Source organism: Hylobates moloch, unplaced genomic scaffold (assembly GCF_009828535.3).
Source record: "Hylobates moloch isolate HMO894 unplaced genomic scaffold, HMol_V3 SCAFFOLD_14, whole genome shotgun sequence".
In the NCBI taxonomy this organism is placed as follows: Eukaryota; Metazoa; Chordata; class Mammalia; order Primates; family Hylobatidae; genus Hylobates; species Hylobates moloch.
Genome location: NW_026652289.1, coordinates 38,458,285 through 38,473,088, shown reverse-complemented (window position 1 = coordinate 38,473,088; position 14,804 = coordinate 38,458,285). Strand labels below are relative to the sequence as shown.

Here is a 14,804-nt window from a genome sequence, read left to right as displayed (position 1 = left end):
GTAAAATCAAAAGAAAAAACAAAATTAAAAGTTATCTTTTTGAAATACTTAGAGAACTGATTATTCTCTTCTCAGAATTTTCAATGTACAAAGAGAAAAGACACAAACAGGCATTGGAAGGGGAGGTTATTCAGATGAGGCAGAGATTAAACATAAGAGGATATTATGACCAATTTTAAACTTAAAATGTTGAAACTACATGAAATGAATAAAGCTCATACAGCAACTTATCAAAGTTGCAAAAGAAACTTAAATAGCACTAAATCCATTAAATAATTGAATCTATAATTTAATATCATCCCAGAAAGCTAAACCTAAGGCTCAAGCAACTTTAGAGGCAAGTTTTACCAAACATTAATGGATTAGGTAAATCTTATACAAACTGTTTCATTTTTTTTTCTTCTGGCTATTACTATTTTTTGGACATGTCAATTGTCAATTTTATTATTGCTCCATGGAAGGCAAAGTGTCTTTTTTACTCCTGTGCCTGCCTTTCAAACTTGCTTTTGACCATTAATTATTTTTGGTTTTACTCTGAGATGCCAGAGGGAGAGAGGGAGAGAGAGAGAGAGAGAGAGAGAGAATGTGTGTGTGTGTATGTTTCTCTAGTCATCCTATTTGGCATTCCTTAACTTTATGACTTCATGTCTTTTATAAGTTTTGGAAGATTCTCATCCAGTATCACTTATAGCTTTTTCCTAGTCTCTCTTTTCTCTCTCTTTCTGGATATCAAATTTTTACATATAAAGTAAACCTTTCTCAGTGTGCCATACTTCTTCTTATTCTATTTCTAGTTTTACCATATCTATCTCTACTTGAAGTGTAGATATTTTCTAATACTCCAAATTATTAATTTAATACCCTACTCCAAATCACAAATTCTCTCTTTTGCTTTATCTGTTCCACTATTAAATTCATTTATTGAGCTCTTCATTTTGTTTATGAAGTTCTAGGTGTTTATTTGACTCTTACAGATCTCAGTTCTCTGCTGGTATTGGTTTCACGAACATATGGATTATAATTATTTTAAAATTCATATCTTATAACTCTAATATCTAAATCACCCATTTATACTGGTTATCTTTTTTCTTTTGATTTTTGCCCATTGTTTTTTCCTTCTGTCTATACTTGATTATTTTTATTAGAACATTTGAAAGGGGGCGTGGACTATGTTATCTTCTACCAGAGAGGATATCCAGTAGGCATTTAGAATATAGCAAGTCACTGTGATCCTATCAGAGATGGAGATGATCCAAGGTAGGATTCCAGGCATCTTAAGGATTCATCTACGTCTAGTTTTACCCCATGCCTAGCCCTTTTTGGATTCTCAACAAAACCATGCAGTATTTACTAGGGCCTTTCTTTTTAAATAGTCCCTCACCTCTAATTTTTGTCTCCCAACCCTGTGACATTGCCAGAAGATTTTAGCAGCCACTTTCCGCTTGATCTCAACCTTTATCCTAAGCATGCATGGCTTAAGAATTAGTAACTGTTTTAAGGAGAAATGAATGTAGAATGTCCAGCTTGACTGTCTGCTATTCTTTTTTTATTCTCTATATTTTTGTCTTTTAAGTCCTGGCTGCTGCAGTTACCATGCATGCACTCCAATTTTTGCCTCCCCAGATTTTTAAGATTGAAGCAAACTCTTTGTTAGTACTTTGTACTCTGTTGATTGCTGTGTTCTTGCACAGTGAATTGACAAAAACAACTGTATTAGTCCATTCTCATGCTGATATGAAGACATACCTGAGACTGGGTAATTTATGAAAACAAGAGGTTTAGTGAACTCACACTTCTGCAGACTTAACAGGAAGCATGACTGGGAGGCCTCAGGAAACTTACAATCATGATGGAAGGCAAAGGGGAAGCAATATGTCTTACCATGGTGGGGCTGGAGAGAGACAGCAAGGAAGAGAGAAGTGCCACACACTTCCTAACAACCAGATCTCATGAGAACTCACTCACTATCACGAGAACAGCAAGGGAGAGGTTCACCCGCATGATTTAATCACTTCCTGCCAGGCCCCTCCCCCGACATGTGGGGATTACAATTGGAGATGAGATTTAGGCGGGGACACAGAGCCAAACCATATCAACAAGGAAACAAACAAATAGGAATGAAACCAACCCCGAAAGACATGAAGCAGTAGCAAACTAAGGGAGTGCATTTGTTTTCGATCCTGTCTCCTCAGGTCCTAGAAGCCTTGATTATTCTCAGATATCTTCAAATTGTTTGTTTGTGTATATTAAGCAGATTTCACGGCTTTTTTTTAAAGGAATATTGAGAAAAATCTTCTCCTTCATACTGAAAAGCTGAAGTTTATCTTGCACTTAACATGCCAGCTTAACAACAATAGTATCGGAATTCTTTAGATCAAACCATACCTCTCCCAATTTGTAGGCTTTTGCTTTTCTGTATTTAAATTCTGGAAAGTCTCATTACAAATTATGCTTCACTTTCGTAATCAATGTTTATTTACACTGGCATGCACATTTACCATTGTTTTTGAGCACCATACATTTTTGCATTTTGCCTTTATACTTGGTGCAGTTGTCCTTCTGTTTGAAGTATATCTTTGATATTTAAGTTCATGAGGGTCTTCTGGTGAGAAGCACTACTAGCTCATGTTTTTCTGAAAATGTCTCTGCTTCACTCTCCTTTAAAGATAATTTGTGACATACAGGTTTCTAAATTGAAAGACTGAAAGAACATATATGTTAAATTATTCTACTGTCATCTTGCTTTCCCTGTTGCCTTGAGGAATAAAGTCACTCAAATTACTTTTCCTTTGTAGTTGAACTATTTTTTTCTCTCTAGCTGCTTTTAAGTGTTCCTCTTTTCCCCAGTTGTTTTTTTAGTTCTACTATGCCAGTTTTAGATATAGATTATTCTTAATTTATCCTGACAAGGAATTTTTAGGGGAAGGGGGGATTCGTATATTAATCTTTCAGCATTTCTGGAAAATCCTCAGACATTTTTTCTTTATGTATTGCTTTTTCTCCATTCTCTGTTTAACCCCTTTCTCTACCCCAGACACCTATCAGACCTTCTCATTTCTACCTTCCATGTGTCTTAACCTCACTTGTATATCTATAACCTTGTTTCTGTGGTCTGTGTCCTCAATAATTTCTTTGGAATTATCTCTCAGTTCACTAATTTTCTGTTCAGCTGCTTTTAATCTGTTAATTAGTGTACCCATTGTGTTTACATTTGATTTTCTCTCCTTTGTACCATTCCTCACCAATAACTCAGATCACGTAGTCCATCTTTAAAAGAATTTCCTTGCCTTCTCTACTTTCATTAGACTTGATTAACAGAACCTCAGGTAAGCATGGCTCCGAAGAAAACATATTTAGTGCATCCTGACAATTATATTACACTTCTATAATCCACTCTCCTTTTTGCTCTTCTAGACTATTTCATAACTTCTCTTCTGCCTTGAACTTTTAATACTTCTTTTCCTCATCCTCACTCTCATAGAATGACCATGATTGAGATAAGTGCCCCTCTACTGCTACCCTACCCCCTCTATATCTATCCCCCTACCGACATCTATGCCTGTGTCATCTGCTTTTCCTTCTGTAGCTATGGATGACCTGAATTGTTGCTAAGACCAACCCTCCATTTTACAGTGGATTCCACCCTTACCACTGATTCAAAAGTAGTGCTCCAACTGTGATTTCCTGTCTCCTGCCTCATAATTTTATTTATCTCTCTCTCCTCATTTATTGCTATAGTCCCTTCCAGCTATCACCCTATTTCTCTGCTCTTCATTGTAATAAACCTTTCAAAGAGTTAGGTCTACTGTCTACAATTTTCCCCATTCTCTCAAACTCACTCTTATCTAATTTTTGCCTCATCGTTTTACTAAACTGCTCATTTCAAGTCACCAATGACCACATCTCAGTATCTTACTTATAAATATACTGTGGCCATCCTCTTTAAAATACTTTATCTGTTTTCAAGAATACAACCATCTCCTAATGTACCTCTTTGTGGCACTTCCTCAGGCTCTTTTTCTGACCCCCTGTCTTCTCAAACTCTAAATTTGGACTTTTGTAGAAATCAATTCTGGGCCATTTCTTTCTAGTTGTTTCCTTGCTAAGGTTATCCAGTCTGATATCTTTAAATGCTATCTGGAGTCTGATAATCCACAAATTTATGTATCTAACCATAGCCTCTACCCTGAATTCCAAACCACTTATCTAAGGTTTACTGTGTGTCTCCACATGGACATCTGATTGGCACCTCATACTCCCCTCCCCAAACCTGCTCTTCCTACAGACTTCGTCTCAATGCATGGACAAATCCATTCATCCAGGTTTTTCAAGCTCTTAATCTTGGAATCATTCTCAATCATTCCCTTTTTATCTTCTCATCTAAACTATTTGCAACTCCTCTGTCCCTACTTTCTAACTAGTCAAAACATGGCCACTTCTCACTAATTCCACTGCCATCACCTTAATTCTAGGCCACAATTAACTCTAACCTGGTCTTTTCAATAGCTTTGTAAATGAAATATGTGTTGTCTCTTCATGATTTGTTCTCATTATGCGACCACAGTGACTCTTAAATATGAGTCAAATCATGTTATTCTGCTTCCCGTCCTCTTGCCAGTCTAGCAACTCCCTTAGAATAAAGGGCAAGGACCTTACAGCCATCAACCAGGCCCCTTGTGGCCAACTCCTGTTCCTTCCTCACTTCTCTTTCCAATATTCTTGCTCACTCTGCTTCAGACACAAGGAGTCCACGCTGCCTTTTTTAAAAAAGCAAACACACACACACACACACACACTGCAAGGCTGGGTGTGGTGGCTCATGCCTGTAATCCTAGCACTTTGGGAGGGCGAGGTGGGAGGATAACTTGAGGTCAGGAGTTCGAAACCAGCCTGGCCAACATGGTGAAACCCCATCTCTACTAAAAATACGAAAAAAAAAAAAAAAAAAAAAAATTAGCCGGGCATGGTGGTGGGCGCCTGTAATCACAGCTACTTGGGAGGCTGAGGCAGGACAATCACTGGAACCTGGGAGGTGGAGGTTGCAGTGAGTGAGCTGAGGTCATGCCACTGCAGTCCAACCTGGGTGACAGAGCAAGACTCTGTCTCAAAAATAAAAAATAAAAAATAAAACACTGAAAGAAGGCATACTCCCAATTCTGGGCCTTTGCATTTGCTATTTCTTCTGCCTGGAAACATTATTCACCTAGATACCCACAACTCCTCCAAAGTCTTTGCTCACTTATTGCCCTCTCAGTGATGTCTTCCTTAATTACCTTATTTGTAATTGCAAACCCAGCCCTACTGCCTGATATTCCTTCCCTTCCTTTTCTCTGTTTTGTTTTCTCATGGTGGGTGTTTTACCACCTGATATATATAGTTTATTTTTTCTATCTCATCTTCAATCCTCATATACAATCTAAGCTACATAAAGGCTGCTTTTAGTTTTTGTTTACTCTTGTGTCTGAATCAATGTAGGTGTTTAACAAATCAGTACTGAAGAAAAAAATGAGTAATAAATTTATCCAGGAAATAAAGTAGTGACAGGAAGATGAATTTAGTTTGTATGGCCCAGGGATAGAGCATTATGAGTGAAGAAATGGTCAAGCAGTTGAGAAAATAGCTTTCTAAATGAGAGAAAGTTATGTTCAAAAGCAAAGTCCTGAACATTGTTTTATATCTTAGGGTTTGCAAATGGTGCAGTGTGATTAGGAGCCTAGAATGTATGGTGCAGTTGGATTATGACATACAACCAAGTCTGAGCCAGTTAATGAAAGGTCTTAACTGTTAAATTATGAGGTCTGGATGTCTTAATGTTGGCCAGGGAAAAATGGAATATTTTAATGAGTTCGATGCACATGATAAAACCTAGTGGTGTGTTGTTGTTGTTTTGCTTTGGTATAGTGATATGTAAGACATGTTTTTCCTGCTTTAACAAAAAAAGGCAGTGACAACTTCTTGAGAAGGGGCTACTTATTGATTTGTTACCTTAGAAATGAATGTGTATCTTGTCAAATTACAAATTTTTTTTAAATTTAACCCTGGATTTTTTTTTAACAGAATTAACACAGCTTTGTTTCACCTTTACCCAATATGTTTATGGTAAAATAATCATACTTATGTGATTTCCCCCTCTATGCCCTGTACAATAGGATGATTTTTCATAAAGATTGTATGATTATTTAAAGATACACTGTTTCAAATATCTAGATTTTATCTTTATTATGACAAATGAGTTGATGTACACAACATTCTGAAAGAGTGTCTATGTCTGTGTGTGTTTGCTGCCCTTTCTTATTTTCTTGTCTCAAAGACCACTCCAGTGGTTTTTAAAAGAAATTTAGAATCTTCTTCAGTACTTTTCAGATGACCCAGCTTCTAACCCTCTTAAGTATTCATACAAAATCATTAGATTTTGAATTAGCAGTACCTTCCACCAGAAGAAATAAACTAGCCCTTCCTTGGACTTCCTGGGATGTTGTTCTTGTTTCAGTTTTAACCCAGGAGTTTAGTAAGGTTGGAGAGTTTGGGTTGGTGGCAAGGAAGGTGGATGTTGGGCCAATCTATTCTTTTTCTTACATTTGGTTTGTGGTGTAGGAATGGGTAACACAACAGAAAGTAGATTTTTCATTAGCTGAAACTTAATTTATATGATGGCAAATATAGAGAACATACAGCGTTCTCTTATGATTTTCTACCACAAAAGAACACTTAATTTTATTATTATATACTTACTGTACTTATGTCATCTTAGGTGACTATAAAACAGAAGAGCAATTTAAGATCACCTGGTTACTTTGACCAATGTTGGGTCAAAGTTCTATTCTAAATAATGGCCATGTTGGCTAGATTCCCAAATGTCTGTGGCATGCCTAGCTATTTACAAAATAGATGTATAAAACAACCCATGATTTTGTATGAACAACCATAATGAAATATATTTATTCAAATGAGGCTCTTGATTTCATTGTTCAGTTTTTTTAAACACTACTTTCATGGACAGTGTGTAAGCCGTAAGATGCAAACTCTAATCTCTGTAATCATACTTTGCTTTGTTTCAACAAAAGCAATGTTTTTGAGAATTATTCAGAGACTCGGCTTCTTGTAATTTGACTGTTTCCTAATCTCAAATTCACTCTTGAAGGACAAAAGGACAGAATCTTAAGATAATTTCAAATGAGGAGATCCCAGAGTATTTAGGGGGACAGCCCTGTCATTCATTGAACTTGGTATCTGAAGTTAACTACTTTTTAGTAGAGGCATTCTGTTGGATGTTTAGAAGATAGTTAATGGCTTGGTTGATTACTTAATTGGTTACAGACCACTTCATCACCATTTCATTATGAAACCTGATAGACATGATAAATTTTTTGTGACATGAGGTAACATCCTTCTCGTGTCATACTTAAAGAAACAATACATAGAGGATTTATTAGATTTGTTCAAGTGTCTATGGCAATGCTAGCTAAGTTCTTCAGTCACAGCTAGCTTGGAACCATGGAATCTTGAAGGCATTTTTATCTTTAGGGCTTTCCTCAGGAAAAAATTAATCTTTTCATGACTCATGTTCTTCTATCTGAGATTTAGCATGTACATATTTTCATAAAAACTATTGCAGATAGATTTTAGGATGGAAAGTGAAGAAATATTTGCAGCTAAAAATTTAAGGCATTTTTTTTGAAATTACACTTTCTGATCACCGCTGCACCTACGTCATGGAACATATTGGGAAGACATGCATGGTAGAGTAGGAAGTTTCCTTGGTGCCAGAGAAACCAAGCTTCAAGCAATGGTCCTAACATATGTGATTTTCCTAACAATACTCAGAATACGTTTCTGAGTATTGTTCTACTGTATGGATATAGTCACTTTTTTTGTTGATATTTGGGCCATTTCCAGTTTTGTTATTTAGAATAATGCTGCTGTGCTATGAACATTTGTGGACAAGACTTTTGTGAGACATATTAGACAGAAGTGGAAAAGCTGTGAATTGTGGTAAATATATGTTCAATGTTTTGAGAAACTGTAATAATTGTAATTATTTTTTATCAGTATATGTAGTGAAAATATTTTCTTCATTTTGTGACTTGCCCTTTCATTTCCTTCCAAAGAGGAAAAGGAGTATATTTTATATTTTGATGAAGTCTTTTTTGTGTGTGTGTGATGGGGGGTTGCTGTCTCACTCTGTCACCCAGGCTGGAGTACAGTGGTGCAATCATGGGTCACTGCAGCCTCTAGCCTCTGGGCTTGAGTGATTTCTTTGCCTCAGCCTCCCAAGTAGCTGAGACTTACAGGCACATGCCATCACACCCAGCTCATTTTTTGTGATGTTGCCCAGGCTGGTCTCAAACTCCTGGCCTCAAACAGACCTCCCACCTTGGCCTCACGAAGTGCTGAGATTACAGGGGTGGGCCACCACTCCCAGCCTATTTTTTTTTTCTGTTTTTATATGACTCTTTATATTTTTTCTGTCCTGAGAAATCTTTGCCCACTCTAAGATGGCAAGTTTTTCTCTTTTCCTTTTTTCTTAGAAGTCTTAAAATTTTAGAATTTACATTTACATGTATAATCCATGTACAGTTAAATTTTGTATGTTATGTGGTAAGAGTAGGTGATTTTTTTCCCCATGCATATATCCAGTTGTTCTAGTGCCACTGTTTAAAAAAAATACCATTTTTTCCATTGAATTCAGTTGGCAACTTAAAAATCAACCACTTTTATGTGGATCTATTTCTGGACTCTATCTTCTATTCCATTGATGTATAAGTCTGTCTTTTCACCAACACTATTACTACTTTGCTACAGCTTCATAATCGCTTGTGAAGTCAGCTAGTGTGTTATTTGCTAAAATTGCTTTGACTATTACATGTCATTTGCATTTTCTCTTTCTTTCTTCTTTTTCTTTTTCTTTTCTTTTTTTTTTTTTTTTGAGATGCAATTTTGCTCTTTCACCCAGGCTGGAGTGAAGTGGCATGATCTCAGCTCACTGCAACCTCCGCTCCCCGGGTTCAAACGATTCTCCTGCCTACAAGTAGCTGGGATTACAGGCACATGCCACCACACCTGGCTAATTTTTCTATTTTCAGTAGAGACAGGGTTTCACCATGTTGGCCAAGCTGGTGCCGAACTCTTGACTTCAGGTGATCCACCTGTGTTGACCTCCCAAAATGCTAGGGTTAGAGGCATGAGCCACTGTACCCAGCTCGCATTTTCATATAGTGTTTAGAATCAGGTTGCCCATTTCTATAACATAAGGATTGCTTGAATCTGTAGGTCAATTTGTGAATAACTGCCACCTTAACAATACCAAATCTTCCACTCCATGAACTAGGCATATTTATTTTCTTATTTACATATTCTGTAACGTTTCTTAACAATATTTCATAGTTTCCAGTGAGGATATCTTGCTCATGTTTTATAAATTTTATTCCAAAATACTGTGTTGCTTTTGTGGTGCTACTATCAATGGAAATCTAAAAATTTTATTTTTTAATGTTTTGCTGCTAGTATTAATATCTAAAAATGATTTTGATATTTTAATACCATGGACTTTGCTGAATTTAGTTGTCATTTCTAGGATTTGCTTTGTAGATTCCTTAGGATTTTCAACATTGAAAAAATCATGTCATCTGCTAAAAAAGTCGTACTTTTTTTATGCTTATATTTATGCCTTTTGTTTCATTGTTTGACTTTATTGTAGTGGCTAAAACATTTCATTCAATACTGAATACAAGTAGTGAAAGCAGACATCCTTGCCTTATTCCTAACTTAAGGGGTGCATGCAAGTTTCCCCATTGTAAAATCATTTTATCTGTTCTAGAACTTGATATAAATGGAATCAAACAGTAGGTACTATTTTGTAGAAGGCTTTTTCCACTCAGTGTGTTTTTGAGATTCATGTGGTTGCATGCATGAGTCATTTCTTTTTTAACTTGTGTTTGTCTTTCTAATCAACTTCTCAAGGTATAATTTATATACAATAAACCCCTGCCAAGTATGATCAAATATGGTAACTATAAAATTTTTACAGATGTCCTTTAACAAAATTGATGAAATTCCTTCCAATTATTATTTGTTAAGAGTAGAAGGGTGTTGAATTTTTGTCGAATGCTTTTTCTGTATCTATTGAAATAATCACATACCTGTTCTATTTTATTCTGTCAATATTGTGAATTACATTGATTTTTGAATATGCAATCAATTTTTCATTCTTGGAACATATTCTACTTGGTCATAATTTAGTTTCATATATTTCTTGATTTAATTGACTACTATTTTCTTGAAGATTTTTGCATCAAAGTTCATATTTGGTCATTTGTCTGTAATTTTATTTCTTTGTAACAGTTTTGTCAGATTTTGATATTAGGGTAATACTGGCCTCATAAAATTGTTGGTAAGTATTCTTTCCAAAATATACTTTCTTTTCTCAATGTTGAATAGAATTTAACAGTGAAACCATTTGCCCCTAAATTTTTCTTAGTGAAGACATTTTTGATAAATAATTCAATTTATATATTGTTCAGTTCTATTAGGTTGTATTTTGCCATTTTTTTCCTTCGTCTTTTTTTTGCCACAGTAATTCACTATATTTTTATCTCTGCCTTTTTTTAGTGTTTTATTTCATTAATATTTAATGTAATTTTTGGTATTGTTGGATTTTAATTATCATTTTATATTTACCTCTTACTCCTCTGTTTCTCTTCTTTTGCCTTTTAGATTTCCATTTATCTATTTACTTTTACAATTTATTCCTCGCCGCCTTTTTTATGTAGTTGCTCTGAGTATTAAGGTGTATGTGTGTATATTTTTCCCTTAACTTTTCACAGTCAATTTAAGATTAATATTGTATAACTTCATCTAAAACATGGAAACATTACATGTCATCTAAATCTAAATGTCCGTCTACCTCTAACCTCCTTTATATTAGTTTTCCTGTGTATCACACCTAAATACATTATACATCTCACCAGGATAATGTTATAAGCTTTGCTTTAAACATTTATAAGCATTCTAAAAAATAAAAGAAATAATATTTTCTATTTACTTATGTATCTACCACTTCTGATATTCATTTCTTCCTGAAGTTTGCATTTCCATCTGGTATCATTTTTCCTCACCTTGAAGAATTCCTTTAGTGTTTATTGACGTGCACGTCTACTGATAAAAAAAATTCTTTTAATTTTCTCATATCTAAATCTTTAACTTTGATTCTTATAGGATATTTTTACTGGATATAGAATTCTGAGTCTAAAGTTTTTGATTTTGTTTTTCGTTTTGCACTTTAAAAATGCTATTATCCCCTTGCCTCCATGGGTTCTGATGACAAATCTATGGCGATTCAAATTGTTGTGTTTATGATAATGTCATTTCTCTTAGTTTTTATCAACATTTTCTTATTATCCTTATTTTCCAGAAATATGGTGATGCTATTTATTCCCAAGACTGGATTTCTTTAAATTTACTCTTCTTGAGATCCTCTGGACTTCTTTAATCTGTACATTTTGTCTTTTCCTAGATTTGAAAAGTATTCAGCCAATTGTTCTTTAAATATTTTTCTACCTATTTTTTTTCTGAAATTCCAAATACCCATGCTAGAACTTTTGAAATTTTGATGGTCTCCAGACCTTCTATTTTTTCTATTATTTTCTGTCTTTTAGATTTGATGATTTCTCTTAATATCTTTATAGTCACTGACTTTTTCATTATTAATTTTGCTACCAAAATACGCATTGATTTTTTAAATGTTTAATGTTGTATTTTTTAGTTGGGCAATTATTTTTTAATTTTTACATTTTATGCTTATATTTACTGTTTTACCCATAGTGAGTTTATTTTCCATTGCCTCACTGAGCATAATTTTTATAGGTGTTTTAAAGTTCTTTTCTGATAATTTCAACAGAGTTCACCTTGGAGTTGGTATCTTTTGATTGTCTCTTGCTTGAAAATAGATTGCATTTTCTTGACTCTTTGTATGTTGAGTGATTTCGAATTGTATCTTAGAAATCCGCAATTCTATGTTGTGGAGACTCTAAATTATGCTATATTCTTCTAAACAAGTTTTTTTAAGGCATTTAATTTTATTAGACTCAAAATGCAAACATTGTCACATGTCTTAGGGTGATAGCTTTGATCTTAGACTGCTTTGAGTATGCTTTGCATGTATGCCAGCATGTATGGCATTCACATACTGAGTGTGGGGTTTACCTTTGCTTACACTCTCCTTTTAGCATACCTCTGCACTCTCCAGTGGCTCTGGTTGTCCCTGAGTGCATTCCTGTTTCCTCCACTCAGAAGTAATGGTAAATTTTTCATTGGCATTTTATTCAACTGGTACCACCAGAGTGACTGCAACTGCTCTTGGATCAAAGATACAAACATTTTTAATTAACTCCATGCAGATCTGATTCCTTCTTTCAAAGTTACAACTCTCCTTCTTTCTTTGAAGATGCTTAATTAGACTTTTTTCCTAAAAAAATATTTTTCTGGGGTTTATATTTGCTTTTCCTGAAAGATACGCTTGTTAGGAAATCAGTTCTTTACTACAGAAATGGGAATTATGCATCGATTTCAAAAAAATGTATCTAAAGGCACTATGGTCTCACTCTTAAAAGAGTTTTAGGCTATTTGAATATGATGTTTAAATATAACTCAATTTTTGTTGTAAAACATTTCTAGGATTGCATAAGTATTCCTGATAGAGGTAAATACTATGGCAAATGAGGTGTTTACCTAAAACAACCATCTCCTTAATACTGGTGGTTGTTCAAGTAATTTTTTAAAAGACATATATAGTTTTATAATGAAGAAAATAAATTTAAAATGATGTGTCCTGATTTTCTCCATAGCTTTATGTCAGCCTCTTCTTACTTGAAGTTACATTTAGCAATTTAAAATAATAATAAAATCCATTTACCCAGTAGACAGGCATTTAGAAACAACCACCATTTAGTATACAGTTAAAACCCTTAATCCCCCAAAAAACGTAACAATAGGGAAAGGGAAATAGGTAACAAATAGGAAAATCTCTAGCTTTACCTAATAAAGAAATTACTATTGGTTCTACTTTTTGCTATGTTTTATTTTATAAAAAAAGAAACATTTGAAAAGAAGAAAATTTTAGGAAAAGATTATATATTTGACATTATAAAACTTTAAATAAAGGAAAGTTGATGGAGCAAGCCACACTAGAGGAAATCAGTGTGGTTTGATTTTTGTCATTGATCCAAAAAGTGTTTCAACAATTTCACACTTACACATTTAAAAAAAAAAAAAAAAAGGTTTAGCACTAGGAGAAAAGTAACGTATAGAATGGAAGAAGGTGGAGGAAAATCATCATGATTTACAGTTGATATGATTTGCTACGTCAGATCTACAAAAGAATATATTTGCAGTCTCTTACAGCTAATAAGTGGGTTCAGAAAGAATGTGAACAATATATAAAAATTAGTGTTTCTGTACCCAGCATTAGCCAATTAAATGATAAACTTTAAAATTGTCCCATTGCTATTTATAATAGTGTTAAACTCCAAGTTACTTAAAAAAAAAACATGGAAAATCAGTACAGTGAAATTAATAAAATATTTTGAGATACATAAAAAGTTCTGAATATAGAGAAATAATCTTTATGAAATGTCAATATCAAGACACCAATTATCTTTAAATTTTCAAGACAATCTCAGTCTTAATTTTTCTGAGTTGTATAGAAATTTATAAATTAATTCTGAAATACATGTGGAAGAGTAAAGGGTGAAAAAATATCCAAGATCATTTTGAGTGTGAAATAAGAGACTTGTCCACTCAGATATGGTATGGTTACTAAATGATAGTTTTAAAATATGGTCTTGGTAAAATACAGGAAAATATATCAATGGAGAACTGAGAGGGCTCAGAAACAATAGACACACTCACGTGGGGACTTGGTATATTGACAGAAGTAGCAATGTAGATCAACGAGAAAAATGGGGATTATTACAGGAATTTAGCTGTAAAAGATGGCTGTAAGGAAAAAGTTCACATTGGATTGCCTCAGTTAAAGAAAAAATTAAAACAAAAACAACAAAATTGAGACAGAATAAAAATCGTACACAGTTATCTTTTAGAAGAAAACACAAGGAAATAGCTGTATTAACTCAAGGTAGAATATGGTTTCTTAAGTAGAACACTGAACATTAAAGGTACAAACCCTAATGTAAAAGACTAATATATTATTTGATTACATAAAACCGCATTTCAGCCTATGTTTGCATTGATAAGGGAGTATAGTCGACAAATTGCAGAGCATTCATTTGAATGGGAACTATATTAGTTAAAATAAATGTACTTGATTATGCATACACCATGAAAAGAACTGTAAAACATACTGTTGGTTAAAATATTTGCAGAACGATAGGAACATTTTTATTTTGTTATTGCTAATATATACCTAAGGTGCCCTCAGGTGGAAAAAATTCACATCAGATTTAGGACAAGGTTGCCTTTTGAAATGAGAGGAATAGGACAAAAGAACGCAAGCAAGGTTGACAAAAAGAACACAAGTGTCTATGCCAAACATCTTGAAGTGTTAGAAAATAAAATACAACAACACTGGTTCACCTCGGTGAAGGAGTTTCTCCCAGAAATACAAGATTGCTTCAAATTATGAAATTACAAATACAGTACTTCACCATATTGATGTCTTTAAATGAAAAGGATAAAACCATCCTTTCAGAAGATACTGAAAGAACAGTTGGTTAGCTACCAACCATTCTTGATCTTAAAAATTATACCCTGTTAAAATTGCTGGACAAATTTTTGTTTAAAACATGTTT

The 14,804-nt window shown here is 34.1% G+C and overlaps 1 protein-coding gene across 1 annotated transcript in view; it reads left to right on the top strand.

Annotated features, from left to right (window-relative positions):
• MCTP2 (multiple C2 and transmembrane domain containing 2) overlaps positions 1–14,804 on the top strand; it is a 258,431-nt gene that overhangs the window by 201,680 nt on the left and 41,947 nt on the right. The gene's annotated exons all lie outside the window — the stretch shown is intronic.